The sequence below is a fragment of the Dipodomys merriami genome, unplaced genomic scaffold (assembly GCF_024711535.1).
Source record: "Dipodomys merriami isolate MVZ:Mamm:240054 unplaced genomic scaffold, mDipMer1.0.p SCAF_1, whole genome shotgun sequence".
Classification (NCBI taxonomy): domain Eukaryota; kingdom Metazoa; phylum Chordata; class Mammalia; order Rodentia; family Heteromyidae; genus Dipodomys; species Dipodomys merriami.
In genome coordinates, this window is record NW_027202270.1 from 55,230,683 (window position 1) to 55,249,807 (window position 19,125).

Genomic DNA, 19,125 nt, shown 5'->3' on the forward strand with positions numbered 1-19,125 from the left:
TGAATCCACATCATAAAGTCCATTATACAGTTAGAATAATTAAAGTCACAAGTACACACACAGCCACTAAAGGGCAGAGTCAAGAGTCCTGCCCTTAATTTCTCTGTCCTCCCTGGTTAAGGCACAGAAGGCCATTTCCTGGGGATCCTTCCAGAAGATAGATAATTCAATTTTTCTTCTGTGGGCTCATTGAGTCTGCTTTTCAATCAGCAGTTTAGAGAATGTATTCAGCTTTTTGTGAATGTATTCACATGGTTTGTTCTGAGCCATAAACTAAGTCACCCAGGCGCCCGCAGAGAAGCACGGCCTGATACATTGCCACCTGTAAGTCCACACAGCCACTAACAAGGAGCCTCTGATTTACTAGGCCTCTCCCTGCTGGTCCACAGAGCAGTTAATCTTCTGCCCCGGGGCAGGGTTTGACAGCTCCCAAAGGTCCCATGAAGTACTCTTTTCAAAGTAAAATTCTCAGTGAAATAAATTTGAAACAGACTTGGTCAGGATCCAGGTCCAGATTCCCTTGCTCCCCCCTCCTCCTCGCCTCCTCCCCTCCTCCCCTCCAGGCAGCAGTTGGCTATACTTCACTTCCTGGGTTTTTTGAGTCCTCTGCTGCAGACTTGATTTTTCCTTCAATAAACATGATTTAAAACCTTCATTCTTCCTGTTGTAAGTCTGTGCCAGGGCATAATCATTTTGTCTTCACTGAGGAGCATACAAAAATCAACCCAGGTCCTGTGCAACACCAGGGGTAGATTAACAGATAGATGCTGTGTTCAACCCATCTGTCTGCTGTTTGAAGACTCTTTATCTTTATCTAGTTAGTATTTTTTCATTCCTCTTTTGTTTCTTCACTTGAACCTTTACTTTGATCCTTTCTACATATTCAGTTCTCCTCTAGACGTGCATTATTCTTTTCCTTAGATTAATTAGTGCCTACCATCTCTCCTTAATTCTACTGGGTACCTCATGGTGTTCTGATGGTGATAATGAAAAGGGAAGAGTCTCTTTTATGGTGATCCAGGGCAAGTGTGATGGGGAAAGAGGACGTAGTTTTGGGGTGTGTGTGTGTGTGTGTGTGTGTGTGTGTGTGTGTGTGTGTGTGTGTGTGTGTGTGTGTGTGTGTGTGTGTGTGTGTGTGTGTGTGTGTGTGTGTGTGTGTGTAATAATTTTCTAATACTGTTACATCTTTCATTAGCAATTTCATTAGCAGTCATTGCAGGACATCACCATCTATGTTCATTTTTGTTTTGTTTTAGGTAGAGTCTCCCTATGTAGCCCAGAATGGCTTCAGCTTATGCTCCTCATGCTGTCTTTCAGAAGTGAGATCATGTGATTTGTTTTGGCCAATGGATTGTGAGAAGTGAATTGTATCATTTCCAGGTAGAAACTTAGAAGCCAGTATATGATTCTTCTGCTGTGGTGACTACAGAAGTAAATTTCTGTTGGTTGGGTCATTATTGGACAATGATTATAAGAGCTTCTTTAAGATGGACATTGAATAGTGAAGGACGAACTTTTGTTAAGCCATTTGTTACCATCTAATCCCTCTTCACTGATAAAATTCAAAAGAATAAGTAATGAATGAAAACATTAGTGGATGTTTGCCTCATCCATGAGCACAAAAGTTAAAGTTTGTCTTTTCACCTGATTGAGAGATTTCACTTTAAATATCAATTTACTTGATTCATTTAGGTTATATACTAATTATACTGAGGATTCCTTGTGTCCAAAACATGAAACTAAGGGTGATGAGCCAGGCATGGTGGTATATTGATGATCTCAGCACATGGGAGGCTGAGGATGAAGATTCTAATTTGAAAGCCAACTTGGGTCATATAATGAGCCCCTATCTCAAAACCAATCTTACTAAGGGTGATGAAAACTGTATTTGATTATTAGGACTACTCTTTTTGTTTTTTTTTACTGGATACTAAAATTGCAGATAATTCAAAACAGCCTAAATGACAATATCAAAGATGCCATGCAGCTTGCTTTTATTAGAATTTCTCATTGCCCCTGAGCATTTTACACCTATACAATTGTTAAAGGATAGTTTTCCAGAATAAAGGTAAAATCATGACTCTCATATGGATATAAAACATATGTCAAAGACTTTAAGTCATTATTTAATGAAAAATTAGAAATATATCATAATTGGTTCAAAGGAGAAGCTGAAAGTAACACAGTTTCATATGGATTAAAGAAATGAACTTACAATGGAACACAAAACTGGATTTTTCCCCATTGGAGTGAGAATTTAGGGTTGAGGAGAGTCAAATGAAACCATATCACTTTAGTTGCACCACAGAATTTTTTTTATTGTCAAGGTGATGTACAGAGGTGTCACATAAGTAAGATAATAAGTACATTCCTTGTCAAACTTGTTACCCCTTCCCTCATTTTTCTCTTACTTTCCCTCCCTCCCCGAGTTGTATGGATCATTTCCAACATATTGTCTTGAATATTGCTGTTGCATTGGTTTCTCCCGCCCCCTGTCCTCTGTTAACAAGGGGATATACCATAGCGGGAAGAACATACACTGGAAACAAGAAACAACAACAACAACGAAAAACCTCTTGTGTCCATGTCTTGGAGTTTATTTCACTTAGCATCATCGTATATGTTCATATGTACATAGCTATTGAACTATTCTGCTCATCTGCTAAGATTATCCTAGACATATACTAATCATTGAAAATAAGAGAAACCATGAGACCTATGTTTCTTTGGGTTTGGCTTACTTCACTTAATATGATTTTTTCCAAGTCTTTCCATTTCCATATGAATGGGGTGATATCACGCTTTCTGATGGAAGCATAGAATTCCATCGTATATTTATACCATATTTTCTTGATCCATTCATTTACTGAGGGGCATCTGGGTTGGTTCAATATCTTAGCTATGGTGAGTAATGCTGCGATAAACATAGTTGTGCTGGTAGTTTTAGTATGTCCTTGCTTGGCACCACAGAATTTATTTGCAGAATACATTCTGTTATCAGTTAGAGCAGATTGCAGATTTGCAATTTACAAATTATAGAATTATACAATGGTTTCAAGTCAGTGGGCTGGATGCAGATAAAGCAAAGGTATGTTCTGGACAATGCAGTTTTCCATTGGAGTACTAAGGCCCTTATATTTATTATCACAAGGATCAATAGTATCATTACTATTTTATAGATAAGAAAACTGATATTAACTTGCCCAGTATCCCAATACTTAATAAAATACCACCGATTCCAAAACTTTCAACACTTTAAAGACATGTTTAAGATGATAAAATGTGATGAAAATTAAAATACATTAAATTGATATTGTGTCAGCCACTGGTGGCTCATATCTTAGCTACTCAGGAGGCTGAGATCTGAAAATCAAGGTTCAAAGTCAGCCTGGGGCAGAAAAGGCCATGAGACTCTATTTTATTTTATTTTTTTTTGTCGGTCCTGGGACTTGAACTCAAGGTCCAGGCACAGTCCCTGAGCCTCTTTGTGCTTCAGTCTAGCGCTCTACCTCTTGAGCCACAGTGCCACTTCAGGCTTTATTGGAGATAAGATTTTCACAGACTTTTCTGCCCCAGTGACTTTCAACTGTGATCCTCAGATCTCAACCTCCTGGATGGTTAGGATTACAGGCATGAGCCACTGGTGCCCAGCTTAAAAAGCATATATCTTAATAAAAAGTGTGGCATGCTAAAACTCTAAGCAGTGTCATATTGTAGTAGCAAAACAAACAAACTGTGGAAATAAGATGAAGGAAAAAAAAATTTTTTTGCCAGTCTTAGAGCTTGAATTCAGCACCTGCAAACACTGTCCTTAAGCTTCTCTTGCTCAAGACTCCTGTTCTAGCCCTGGAGCCACTACTTCTAGTAGTTTACTGGGGATAATAGTTTCATGGACTTTCCTGCTCAGGCTGGCTTCAAACCATGATCCTCAGGTCTCAGCCTCCTGAGTAGCTAGAACAAATTTATTTTTAAGTTATAACAACTTTTTTAGGGGAAAAGTATTTTCCAAATCCATAAAGTCTTAATACTTTCCCTGGGTTCTGCCTTTCCCAACTAATTAGGTTTATTACTTGAAGGTAAGAATAGCTGCAGACAATTTGTTTCCAATTTGTGTCTACTTGTTTATAAGTTGAAATAAATTTTATTTATTACAAAACAGCAAATTGCTGTTTTGCAATTACTACAATATTGTCTAATCATATTGATTTGTGGATGACTCTCTCTCTTTATCAACCCAATCAATTTCTTCTTTGCCTATTGTTTTTCTTTGGTTAATATTTATTATAAACACGAAGATGGTTTCTAGTCACTGCCTGAGTTATTCCTCTAACATTCCTTGGTCATTTTAGCCTCTGGTCATAATGAGATTTTTTTCTTCTAAATCCTGGACAGAGACATTCCATTTAACTCCCGATGTCATATCTTATTTGAAGAATCCCATCTGGAACAATAAAGGAGCTAAATACTAACAGCACCAAGGAACATTTTTTCCTCCAAAGTTTATTTATTTATTTTTATCGACTCTTTGTATGCAGTCTCTTTTTGATAGAGTTATAAACCAAGGAATCCATAGCAGATTTAACCAATTCATTATGGTGACTGAATAAATATATCTTTGTGTTTCTCAGTGACGAACTTTGCCTTTTGATCCTTATACGTATGGGGCTGGGGCCTGTGACTCAAATGGGAGAGCATCTGCTTAGCAATTGCAAGGCCCTAGGTTCAAATCCTAGTACTGCAAAACAAAACAGAACAGAACAAAACAACAGAATCTCCAAACCATACACTGCTACTAAGGAACAATGTAAAGAACTCTTATGTAGGCTTTTATGTAAGAGGACTAGTCTTACCTTTCTTCAGCTAGAGTTGCCAAGTTTAGCAAGTAAGAAATAGAAGAAGAGAAAGGTCAGGCATTTCCCAACAGCTCCTTCCTTTTCTGGTTTCTGATGGTCCAATGCGTCCTTCTATAAAGACCACAGATTCTGCACATGGCTTCTCACAATTAGGTGCTCTCTCTGCCTAGTAACTGCTTTCTTGTTCTGATATTCAGGTTTGGGGGTGGTGATGGTTCTTCCCGTGGCTAGTCTCTAGTGCTTCACTATTGCTTTCTGGTTTCCTTTAACCCTGCCACACCACCGAAAATGGCCCCTTTATTAAAGTTTCTTCACAATTTTATTTGAAAGATTCATCTGTTTCTTGTCAGGTCTCCGATTAACAAAGTGTTCTGGTTAGTGAAGAGTACATTATATTGTGTAAAAATATAAGCTATAAATTGAATTATAGATGTATTGCCTTACATGGTTCTATACAACTTCAGTTCTTTAGCTTAATTTGTGACACACCTTCACCTAGAAATGCATTTTTGTCAGTCTTGGGGTTTAAAATCAGGACCTGGGCACTGTTCCTGAGCTGGTGTTGCTCAAAGCTAGCACTCTACCACCTTGAGTCACAACACCACTTCTAGTTTTTGAGTAGTTAAATGGAAATAGGAGTTTTACAGGCATTTTTCTGCCCCAGCTGGCTTCAAACTGTGATCCTCAGAATTTAGCCTCCTGAGTAGCTAGGATTATAGATGTGAGCCACTGGAGCCCAGCCTTAACATTTGTTTTAGGAGACCTTAAAATTGGTCTATTCATGGCAGGAGTGTCCCTGAGACTCCTATCTCCAATTAACCACCAGAAAACCAGAAGTGGCACTGTGGCTCAAATGGTAGATGATAGTCTTGAGCTGAAGAGCTCAGGGACAGTGGCCAGGCCCAGAGTTCAAGATTCACAGCTGACAGAAAACAAACAACAAAAAATAAAAATAAAAGAACTGGTCTACTCAGTTCCTATTATACATAACTTTATAATGAAGATTTCTATGAGAAATAAGTATGATAATTATGGTACCTAATACAATTGTTGGTAAAATAATCTTGAATATAATGAGATTAATTAGTACAGGAAACGTATATACCAACATTTTCCTTTTATTCTCTTCCTTGAATATATGCAGTTATTTTCTATTTATGGCATCCATGACTTAATTTACCTAACTTTCAAAAGTGTGTGTGTGTGTGTGTGTGTTTGCGCGCGCGCGCCAGTAATGGGGCTTGAACTCAGAGCTTTAAGGTCTTGCTTGGCTTTTTCACTCAAATCTGGAATTCTACCATTTGAGCCATTCCTCCAGTTCCAGCTTTTTGCCCTATGAGTAGAGATAAGAGTCTTGTAGATTTATTTGCTAGTGATGGCTTTGAGCTTTGATGCTCATAGCTTAACCTACTGAATAGCTAGGACTATAGGCATGAGCCACCAGCATTCAGCTTCAATTTTTTAAAGAGAGAGAACTAAAACATTTAAAATCAATCATGATAAATTCATACTATTGAATAGTACCTAGTCATTAAAAAATTAAATTGGCCTATATGTGCTTACATAGGAAACACATCAGGATAATTTGTTATTTAAGAAAACCAAGACCAGAATTTGCAAATGTATCATCATCGAGAGTACAGTGGGGAAGGTATGGGTAGCAGATACAGACAGTGACTGTCTCTGTATTGAGGGGTGTCTCACATCTTGCTTTCTACATATACCTATCATAGAGGATTCTTAGGCATCTTTTAAAGCACATACTTTGTGTTCCTCTATGCTTTCTCCTAAAACATTGCCAAACAACAATGAAGACATAAGAAACATTGGAGGGCAATAAGAGAGGATGATGACAATAGTGGCTTAGAGATATCAACAAGACTTTCAAAAGCTCAAAATGGACATTTAATCACAATAATTGAAGTTTATATTTCTACAGGGTAGTTGCCAATAAAAAACAAACATTTACAGCCCAGAACAGTAAGAGATTTAGCAGTTAGAGACACTATGTATCTGTAAGAAAGGACAGGACACAGAATAAAATTAGGAAACTAAGAGCTTGTATAAGGAACAGTTAGCTCTCTCGAACTTCTTCCCAACTTCGATGGTTAGTGATTACATTCCCCTACCCTAGTGGGAAATGGGAAGTTTAACCCCTGACTCTGAAGTTGGAGACAAACAGGCACAACTAGACATGAAGATGAAGCCTTTAACCGGGAACAGAGGGACTGAGTGAAAGGTCACACACTAGAGGGCGACACCCTAATCTTTCTTCCTCTGAGACTTTGAGGATGCTGGCAGGAAGGCTCAGTCAGGAGCCTGAACTGACTCTTTTTTTGAGAAGTTCCAAGAAAAACTTTCTATTCGATTTTAGGGTTACTAAGGAAATGTCCAAGTCCTACCTTAGATCACTTTGCAGTGAAACCTACTGATCAGCAAGCCCTATTCATGTGCTCAGAGTTTTTAACCTGCCATTTAACATGTTTCTTTCTTTCTTTCTTTTCTTTTTTTTTTTGTCGGTAGTGGGGCCTGAACCCTGGGCCTGGGCGCTGTCCCTGAGCTCTTCAGCTCAAGGCTAGCGCTCTACCATTTGAGCCACAGTGCCACTTCCGGCTTTTTTCTGCTTATGTGGTGCTGAGGAATGGAACCCAGGGCCTCATGCATGCAAGGCAAGCACTCTACCACTGAGCCACCTTCCCAACCTCTAGCATCTTTCTTTTGAGTATGAATGGGAAGATTTTTTGAAAAAAAAATCTTTTACATAAAAAATAGGAACAAAACAAACAGGAACACAGGAACTCAGAACAATTCAAAACAATGTGGGCACAGAAAATGAAACCTTCAACAATTATTAAATGGTAATCCTTCTGTGCATCAACTTAGTAACAATAAAAAGATTAAAACCTGAAAAATTTGTATAATAAAAAAAATAAAATGTCTCGTGTTGATTAAATAAACTTTCAAAACTATTAGTATCCTTAATGTGTGATGATATTGCATCCATAAAATACACACAGGATGCTAAGAAAATAGGACAACCAACCAAAGAACAAGAGGTGTTTTAGAAATTAAAAATATATTAAAGTAAAAAATTCAAGAGAAAAATTGAAAGACAGAGTTGAAGAATTCCTCACGTAGAACAAAAAAAGAAGAAGAAAATGGAAGAAAAGAGGTTCAGCATCAATTTACTAAGGACTTAAGAAAAAAAAGAGGTTGAGCTGGTTACTGGTGGCTCATGCCTAAAATCCTAGCTACTTAGGAGGCTGAGTTTGGAGAATCCTAGTTCCAAACTAGCCTGGAAAGAAAAGTCCATGAGAGCCTTATCTCTAATTAACCACCCAAAAGCCTGAAGTGGAGGTGTAATTTGAGTCACCATCCTTGAGAAACAAAGCCAAGTGATAGCTTGATGTGCGAAGTTAGAGCCCCAGTGTTAGCCTAAGCAAAGAAAGAGAGAAACAGCCTAAGTGCCCTATAATAAACAAATAGAGAAAATGTGGCACAAATACACAGAATCTTACTCATTCATGAGAAAGAATATTATGCCACTTGCAGGAAATGGATGGAACTAGAACAAATCATATTGAGTGAGGTAAGCCAAGATCAAAGAGACAAACGCTGTATGTTGTCTTTCATGTGTGGAAGCTAAATCTAAAATACAACTAAACATGATTAATAATTATACCAGGCTATATGCATTTACACATAAACTGCTTAAAGGAGGGTATACATGGGGAGGAATCCAAAGTCTTAACGCCTCTGAATATCTAAAGTACTATTTTTCAAAATGAATTCTAAGAAATGGAAACTTTTTTTCTTTGTTTTGTTTTTCCTTTTTTTGTGGGGGGGGGTAGGTAAAATGGGGCACAGGAATGGAGGAAAGCATGGTGAGCAAATGGAGTCATTGTATTCAATATATACTATGTAAAAATTGAACTAAGTAATTTGTGTGTAGGGATGGGAAGGGAAAAATTGGGGAAAGAAAGGAGAGGGTCAAAATGCCTAAGAAGCATGATACATAGAGCCTGACTTGTAATTGTAACTCCATTTGTCTAAAACTCCTTAAAAATAGTACAGAGAGAGAGGGAGAAAGGGGGAGAGAGAGAAAGAGAGAGAAAAAAGGAGAAACCAAAATTGTGAAAGATACCCAAGAGGAGGATTTCTCAAGAGAAATAATGCCATGAGAATATGAAGAACTGACTTGTGATTCTGGAGGCCTAGAAGTTCCAAGATTTGCAGAAGAGTCCATAGTGTAGTGCCAGTGCTTTCTATTCTGAGTTCCAGTCAAAAGGCAGGAAAGGAATTTATTATTATTATTATTATTGTGTGTGTGTGTGTGTGTTTGTGTGTGTGTGTGTGTCACTGGGATCAAACTCACAGCCTCAAGGTTGCTAGGTGAGAACTCCACCATTTGCACTGTCTCCTCAATGCCTTTTATAAAGTTCATTTTCAGCCTTTTCTATGTTTTAGTTAGGCTTTTAATGGATTGGGGGAGGGCTGTTACAGTGGGAAGGTGGCTGTTCTCTTCTTCCAATTCAAGTGTTAACACCATCCAGAAATATCCTTATAGCTACAACAAAAATAAGGGTTTATTAAGTCGAATTAACTCATAAAATTAACCATCCCAGATTTAATACAACAACATTCTCAGAATGAAGGATGTTTATGGGTGAAATGCCCATCGAGGATGAGAAATGAAAATGACCTCTACCAAAGCACATGGTTTGAAGATTTCCATTTGGAGTATTATCTCAGCTAGGAGCTGGGTGGGTTTCTTCGCACCTATCATCCAGCTATGTGGGCTGCATCAATGGGAAGATTGTGGTCCAGGAATTTAAGTTTCTATGTCCCAAATAATTATAGTAAAAAGGACTGGGGGCATGAATCAAGCAATAGAGCCCTTTTCTAACAAGTGAGAGGCCCTGAGTTTGACTCCAGGCACCCCTCCACATACACAAGAAAGGAAAACAATGTATTGCCTACTCATGAGCAATATTTGCATTATTGTATTATAAAATGTAGTCATTAATATAAAATTATGATTAAAACACATCAACAGAAAAAAATGTGTGTTTAAATGGTATTAATAGGAAGTAGATAATCTATATCTTCAGTCAGTTCAAGCTCTTATGACAGATTCTGTTACAAGAGTGGCTTAAACAACAAACCTTTCTTATAGTACTAGAGACTGGAAACCTGATCTGGGTGTAGCGCATTGGGTTTTGGTAAGGACTATGTTCCAGGTTGCTAACTGCCAACTTCTTTGTTTTTGGAGGACACAAACATTTAGTTCATCACAATGCCTTATAGCTTAATCCATAACTACCAGTACAAATTTATTCCTAAAATAAGGAGTCACTAGTAAAGGGAAAACAGTTAACCAAGTTGAAATTTGCCTCTGTCTTTGGAGAGTATCTTTGGAGCTAAGTATTGCTGGTTTTTGTTGTTGTTGTTGTCACTGCTATTTATTATAATAAATGTTGTAGTATTACTTAACTGTTCAAGCCATGGCTTGATATTTCCTGACCACCCAAAAGAAATCGTGTATGAATTGGTTTAAAAAAGAACACATCCATGGTAAGGTTTTCTCAATCATTCTTTAAAAAGGTTGAACCTAAACAAAAACAATATCTTAATTTCAATTGTTTCCTGTTGGTTAATTATTATTTTCTTTCAAATAAGCTAGATTCATGAGAGAACATACTATTATTTAGATTTACATACTATTTAGAAAGCATTTCTATCAGAGTAAAATATTTTTATCACAAATATAATAGCTTTTTAAAATACTATTGTTAAAAAACATTTGTAGACTCATTTTATAGATTCTATAATCATATTTTACTCATTTGCCTGAGTTTTCTACTACAATCTCTTAACCATCAAAGGAAATAGCCTTAGATTAATACATCTAAAGTTAATTAATTATTTAGACATATCCTTTTTAGGTGTTTAGATATATCCTCCCATTTCCTCTTTCTAATCACAGTTGAAGTATTAATGTCCAGTGTATGTATCTTTGTTTGAATCCCTTTAAATTACCTTTGTATAAGTAATATTCTTAAAATAAGCATTTAGTTATCCATAAAATAATCCATAAAATAATATAACAAAAAGCTAATAGTAGTTATCTGAGAAGTGGACTTGGAAGCTTTTTATCTCTGAGTGTTTTATAATAGTTGCTGAGTGTTATTTTTTATAGTTAAAGTACTTTTGTGTACATATTGCTTATGTGTATATGCATACCTGTAAAATGAAAGAATGGGTTGTTCATAGTGAATTGCAGTGTATTACCATAGGTCTTGCTCTTCTTTTACAATGCTGGGAATTGGCTCAAGACCTCACACATGTAAGCTTGGTCCCTACCTGTGAGCCAAGCCCCTTTATGGTCTTCACCTTCATCACAAAAGGGTTTCACAAACAAGCATGAAAGGATTTCCTATTGGACTTAACATAACATTCCAAGATTTGGTTTAGCCACTTTGACCAAATGACCCTGAACAGAGGTGACCAAAAGCAATTGCTCTGCTCTAGACCAAAAGATCTAAAGTAGGGGAAGCCAATTAATGGGACTGTCCAAGGTAGGACATTAGACAATTGCTTGTCAGTCCACACTCATTCTAGGTGAATGCATAGGCAAGCATACAAACTGAACTTTATAAATAAAAAGAGAAACAACACAAATTAAGTACCATTACTTATTAATTGATTAATGAGATGCAGTTCAGACAATTTTGTTCTTTTCTTTCCTTGCCAGGCTGCTTTACATTGATTAGCAAATAGAACTAACAGAGTTCCATCTCTCCACTGTCATTTTGGTGTGGGGAACATCTTACAGAGCAGACCTTCCTTCCCTGGCCCCTCTCTCCCTCCCTCTCTTCCTCCCTTCTTTTTTTCCTTCCTTGCCATCTCCTTCCCTTCCTTCCTTCTTTTTTTCTTTATTATCTTTAAGTAGTTGTACAAAGGGGTTTTAATTCAACATGTCAGTTTATAAGTACAATAGATCTTAATCAGTATCACCTCTTCCATCCTTCTCCCCCTACCAATCTCGTCAAGTTACTTGGTTCCATTTCCACATATGCTCATTGCAGATCAGCCTTTCTTATCTGAAATGTTGGCTGGATTCTTTGTCATTTTGTTTCTAAGACTAACAACAAAATAATTCTTTGTCTCTTGTTCTCCAGTTGTTTTATTACTATTCCGGTCCTTGGCATGTGGTTAATGATGCTGCTAATGTGTGCCTGTAACTGTTCAGGTTATGGAAGACGGCAGGTGATTTATGGCACAATCTGAAATAGAACTGTTTGTTGTTCTTACCCTACACCTGCCTCAAATAGCACAGGATTAAAAAAGCAAAAGAAAAAAACCACAAACAAACCCCTCCCCATAAATGGACTCTCTTTTGACAATTCTAGATTTTTCCTAACTGCAATCAGTACATTAGAAAGTCTTTTCAATCACTGCTGGTCCTCCATATCTGTGGTTCCACACTGACCAACCACAGATAAAAAGCATTCAGAGTCAGGTGCCAGTGGTTCAGGCTTATCATCCTAGCTACTCAGGAGGCTGAGATTTGAGGATCACAATTTGAAGCTAGCCCCAGCAGGGGAAGCCCATGAGACTCTTATCTCCAATTAACTAGTGAAACTGCTGGGAAGTAGAATTGTGGCTCAAGTGTGGAGTTCTAGTCTTGAGCAAAGGAAGTTCAGAGACAGTGACTAGGCCCTGAGTTCCAGCCCCAGGACTGACACCCTCCCAAAAGTGTTTGGGGGGAAAAAGTTGTCTGAGTACTAAAATGTTTTCTATCACTATTCCCCAAACAATACAGTATGATGGCAATTTACACAGTGTTTAACATGTATTGGGAATTATATAATGGCTAATCACTGTGTTTACATGTGTTAGGAATTATAGTCAATGTAAAGTTGATTTAAAATACAAGGGAAGGTTGGGTCTAGTGGCTCAAGCCTATCATCCTAGCTACTCAGGAGGTTGAGATCTGAAGATCTCAGTTCAAAGCCAGTCTGGACAGAATAGTTGAAGAGAATCCATCTCCAGTTAATCATCAAAAATCTGGAGTAGAAGTGTGGCTCAAGTGGTAGAGCACCTGCTGTGAGTCAGAAAGTTGAGAGACCCTTAGTTCAAAGTCCCTATATTGAGGCAAAACAATAAAAGAAAACCTTTAGGGCAAGATATGTTTAGGTTCAAAGCAAATAATATGCCATTTTATATTAAGAGACTTGAACACCCATAGATTTGGTGGTTCTGACTCTAAGGTCCATCTATTCCTGTCCATCTTCCCATCATCATCCTACCAGCTATCTAGAGGTATTTCTGACCAAGACCACTGTAACAGCTTCAAAACCATTTCTGCTCTTGCTCCTTCCTGTCCTCTGACCTCAGAGCAACCAGAGTGACCTTACAAAACAGAAGTTCAACCATATTCCCTCCTATTTATTACTACACTTTAAAACTCAGATTTGTTGAAGTATTATTTACGTACAATCAATTCACTCTTTGAAAGTGAACAGTTCTATGAGTTTTAGCAGGTGTCCATCCCTTTGTAGGCAAACTTTGATCTTGTCAGAGACCAGCCATTCATCTTTGTTTTTGTTCCTGTATGATTGACTTTATGTCACATAAGAGGTATTACATGCTATTGGGCCAGTTTCACTTAGCACAGTGAATTTGGGATATATTGCTGTCATCACAAATAGCAGTAGCTTATTGTGTTTTGTTCTTAAGTAGTATTCTTACAATAAAACTGTTTACACAAATCATCAACACAAATCAGCAGTTGGGTTATATACAGTTTGGACAACTGTAATTAGAGCTATTATAAACACTTGTGTATATATATTTGTGTGTGTGTGTGTGTGTGTGTATGTGTGTGTGTGTGTGTGTGTGTGTGTGTGTGTTGTACATCTTCCCTTCTCTTGGTTAATATATAGGCATGGGATTGCTGGATAATGTGGTATATGTATGTCAAGTCCAGTTTTCTTGTTTTGTTTTTTTGTTTTTTTTGCCAGTCCTGGGGCTTGAACTTAGGGCCTGGGCAACTGTCCTTGAGCTTCTTTTGCTCAAGGCTAATACTCTACCACTTCAGCTACAGCACCACTTCCACCTTTTACTGTTTATGTGGTATTGGGAATTGAACCCAGGGCTTCATGCATACTAGGCAAGCACTCTACCACTAAGCCACATTCCCAGCCCCAAACAGGCCATTTTCTAAAATGACTGCATTCTTGCCAGCAGTATATGAGTTTCGGTTGCTCTCTATCTTTCTCTGCAGTATGATCAAGCTTTTTTTAAAAAAATTGAGCCATTCTGCTATTACTTTGTATTTCTCTAATGAAAGATGATGTTGAGAATGTCTTAGTGTGCACATTTGCTCCTCACATTTCCTCTCATGTGACGTGTGAAAATCAGTTGTCTATTAAAATTGGGTTAATTTGTTATTGTATTGCTCCCTTATCTTTGTTATTATATTTCTATCTTGTATTATCTTATTTTTTGTTGTTGGAGTACCACCTCCTATTATTATTTCATTATTGTATTACCACCTAAAATAAAAATTCTGGACAAATAGTACAGATTGATAGGGTTGAAGAGTCCAAGTGATTTAAAAAGTCGCTCATCCGAATGTGCCTGTCAAGGCTCATTAGCCCACCTGCTTTGTCCCAATAAGAGATCACTTTCACTAACTTCTACTATCTGTCTTCTTCTTGTTCTCACAGTATATCCTAAAGAACCTTCTCAATTGCATCCTTCCATAGTTCCATATTGTTTTATTAAAGGATGAGGTATAGTTTAATTCGTCTTTTATTGAGGAATGTTTGATTTTTTTCCCCCAATCACTTCTTTTTCTTGCTGTGGTGCTAGGGATTGAATCCAGTCACTACTCTACCAAAAACATTACAGTAAATAACAATGTACACATGTACACGGGCCTTTTGGGTTGTATGCAGTTACATGTGCTCCAAAAGTGATTCTTCATGGCTTTCTTAACTCACATGTAAACTTCCTCTGTTCATTTTAAGTCTGTTTAAAGGGTTTCTATAAACACCATTTATAAAAAGAAGAAATTGGCGTATGTTGTATGGGAGGGAGAATAGCATGGGTCGGGGGAAGCTTCAAACTGAAGGGTCTTAATTCAGTCTCAACCTGCTAAGAAAGGCTGGCTCACAGAGGGCCAGAGCCTAGGTTCTGAAAAGTCCTTTGCTGATGGGGACGTCCTTAACCTTCTCCAAGTCTTTCCATTTTTATTGTCTATTTACTTTATAGCAGATCTTTCATACTTACATCTGTATCTTTTGCTTCTGACCTCTAACTAAAGAAAGATGTTTTTCCTGATGTGTATTTCAATCTCACCAGCAATTTATGGAGTTATCTCTTCATAAGTTTTTCTTTTGATCATCGTTCACCCTCACTTAATTTGCTGAAGCAAAGAGCAAAATCTCGGGAGATTAGCAGAGAAAAGACTCTCATTTAGTTCTATCAAATGAAGTGTTTCTGATTTTGATCATTCACTTCTCACTCAAGGGGACATTTAAAATGTAGGAGCAATTTCTTTGATATTTAACAATCTCATTAGTCTGTTATTTATGTCTTAAATGGCTACACTGACTTTGAATCGATTTCTTAAAACACTATTTACATGTGTAAGCATATGAAGTTAAAAGGTAAAAGGTAATTCACTAACAAGACTGTCTTCTGGTCAATTCTGAATATAACTCACACCTTACCTTTGATATGAGACACTTTTATTTCAGCTTTTGAATTGTATGCATGAGGCTGGGCTGTAGCTCAGTCATAAAGCACTGGCCCAGCATGCCTTGGTCTTGATCCCTAGCACCAGGAAACAAATAAACAAAACAACCCAACAACACAAAAAAAAAAACCAACCAAAACTATATACGTGGGTATCATGTTTACCTGTGAGTTGGCTGCTTGTTAGGAAGTGTGGTCTCTGTCAAAAGTGAAGTTAAAGATTTGCTCAGGCTCAGGCCACAGATGCCACAGGTTCACCTCTGGAGCACAGGTTATTTCCAGAACTGCAGCAAATAGAGACCAGAATATTTTTCTTTTCACATTGTTTATATAAGGAGACATGGGAACCATCATGAAGAAGATCCATAGGTCCAAGATGTAAACCTTGCATGTCTGTTTTGTTTGACTTAATAAAGATGTGATTTCAGAGTCACTCCCTTGCCTCTGCCCCCACCCTGCCCCCACCCTACCCCCACGGCTTCACCTCTGCCCTGGGAAAATGGCTAGCCCTGAAATTTATAGGAATTCCGACCTAAGGGGCCAGGAAGTACACAGGACTGGAGAAGGTGGGCAGGAAAAAGGCTGGGCCCAGATCGGGTGCTTTTCCCAGGAGAGAAAATTGCACTGCCCAGTACTCTGTTTTCCACAGCATTGTTTTTAAACACTCAAGAGATTTGTGAGTCCTTTGGAAATGACCTCAGACGGGTGGCTGTCTCTTCATTTAAACGACTTCCCTTCTGAGTCTTAAGGCCAGTAATTGTCATCTTAACTGAAAAACAACAAAACAAAACAAAGCATAAAGCCAATTCTGATGAAGTAAAAATCCCTAGTTTAAAATTGTAGATATATACATCGTCCGATTGAAGTTATAGGGGAACATCATCACTTTTAGGCTGAACTTTACTATAAAAATTTTTCTTTCAAAGGCTCACAAAAAGTCATCATGTCAGCTGCTTTAATAAATTAAATGCATTGTAGCTCTGAGCCAGGTCTGAATAACTGTTGCCCAATTCAACAGTGCCCACATTACAACTTTGTTAAACCTACCAACATCTTAAATGGACTTTCCTATGGTGGTACCTTTAAGAGGGGGATGAAAGCTACTATATCAGTTTGCACATTCTAATCACTTTCCAGTATCACGAGAGATTTTTATTTATATAATAGTCCTACAGTATGCAGCTGGTAAAACCAGAGGCTACATCCAGTATTACTGCTAAGAGACATTCTTCATCCACCAATGTTGTACGTGTATGAAAATGGTGTACTGTATACTTTAACACATCCCCATTCTTTGTATTGGAGAGTACAATAATGTAAATCCTAAAAGCACCACTATTTTAGCATAATAAAAGAAAGTCCAAAGAGCTCCTATATAGACTACTCCAGATAACTTTGCTTCTTTGATACTTGTAGCTTATTGTAATTTTTTTTAAAAAAATTGAAGGTCATTATCATTGTATTGTACAAAATAAGCACTTTGATTAACACAGCTATATAGTTTTTTTAATTTTTCAAAAACCTGTGGAGACAGTGATCTTGTCTTTAAAATACAATAGTCCTTTCAGTATAATGTCTTAGATAAAGATGTTGCCTTTAATATCTGTTGGGAAGGAAATGTCCAGACCTTTCAAATCTTATGATTTTTTTTCTTTTTTGTTTACATAAGGAACAATGGGGGTCTACAACAAGAAGTATATATTTTCAAACAATTTTTTAATGATTTAACAATTTTTGTAAATCATTTTCAGGCTTCTGCAGCTGTAGATTCTTACTGTGAACCCCTTGTTTGCTCATGCATAAGTGTATTTGCAATACCAAATATACAGGCTTAGTATTTTTGCCTGTTAGTGATTGTTTCCCATGTGTAACATTTTGGTTGAGATGTTAAATGGTGGACGAATACTGTGGATGTGAATATGGGAAGTAATTTTAATCATGTGTAATTGGTCAGAAGGCCTAATTTGCAGTAACTATTACTGTTTTATTTAACAATGCGTTGTTGCTTTGTATGCATTAACGTTTGGGTGTAAAGATCGTGTGTCTATTCAACAGGGTGCCACAGTGTGCCACAGTATTTAAATTGACCAACCTAATGTTACAACTACTTTGAGGTGGCCAAATGTAAACTAAAAAACCTTAATTAAAGTGGTGCAATTTTGTATAACTTAGCATCAGTAGTTCAATAAATTTGGATTGCCATGCAAGGGCTTTCATTAGTAAAAAAAATAATTTTTTTTTCTTTCAAAAGATCAGTTTTTGCCATTGCTATTCAGAAGGCCGAAAGAAGTCTTACAGTAAATTATGAAAGTGCTGGATTTAAAAATATTTTTTAAATGGGCTCATTGAGAAATTTTTCAAATGAGAGTCACCCTTAGATGAATGAGCGAATGCTGTATCAAATTATCCAGAGACAAAAAGAGAAGCCCTTCTACTAGAACAAATGCAGCCTGCTTTGTTTGGGAGACAAATCATTCTTGCAGCCAGTTTGGAAATGTCACGTTTAAGTCAATGAGGGCTGTGTTCACGGAAGAGGGGCATGCAAGACCCTCTTATGTTTACTAGGATGTTATGTTTTTGCCTCTGAATGGTTTCTACAGTGCATGAAAATTCCTGTTTTGGGGTGGGGTGGGAGACGTCTTTTTCATGTCTTAAACTGTTTTCAGGTTTTACAAAGTGCTTCAGTTTCCACATTTAAAGGGCAAGCGTGGTCACACTGGAATACCAGTCATCAGCTACAGAAGTTCTGACTTTTCTTTTGGCTGGGGGGTAGGGGGTGGGGGCCGGGATGCAAGCCTTTTGAACTAAATAAATACTGGGAAAATAGATTCCTTGACCCTCTGGGGAACTTGTCTTCTGGAAGCCATCCAGGACCCAGCCATTTTCTTCAACTTTTGCTGCTAATACTTCCTGGAACCCCAAGTTGAATAGGCTTGATGAGCCGGGCTGGGGGTGGGGGTGGGCGTCCAGTGGAATACTGAAGTTCAGAGGTGAGGTGGAGGAAATATCATCTATCTACAGCCTAGGTGGCCTGATGGGCTGGCAACTGTGGAGTCTGTGGGCAGTGTGGCCCTTTTGGCTTATTTGCAAATAGTTATAAGGGCAAATGCTAAGTCCCACCGAATTTTTCAGTAGACTCATGAAATCAGTTAGTTTTATTGCAAATATTTTAACAAGTTGTCTTTATTACTAAAAGAGTCTACAATCCCAGGAACAGTTTAACACTGTCAAACGCTTCTGGTGACATAATAAAATAAATGATAGAACATATGATGTTTTAGATCATTTTGGAGTAGTTGTACTTAAAAAAAATGGAGTGTTAGTGGCTAACCCCTGTAATCCTAGCTACTCAGGAGGCTGAGATCTGTGAATCACAGTTCAAAGCCAGCCCAAGCATAAAAGTCCATGAGACTCTTATCTCCAATTAACCACCAAAAAGCTGGAAGTGGAGCTGTGGATCAAGTGGCAGAGCACCAGTTTGAGTGAAAGGGCAAAAAAGGAAACA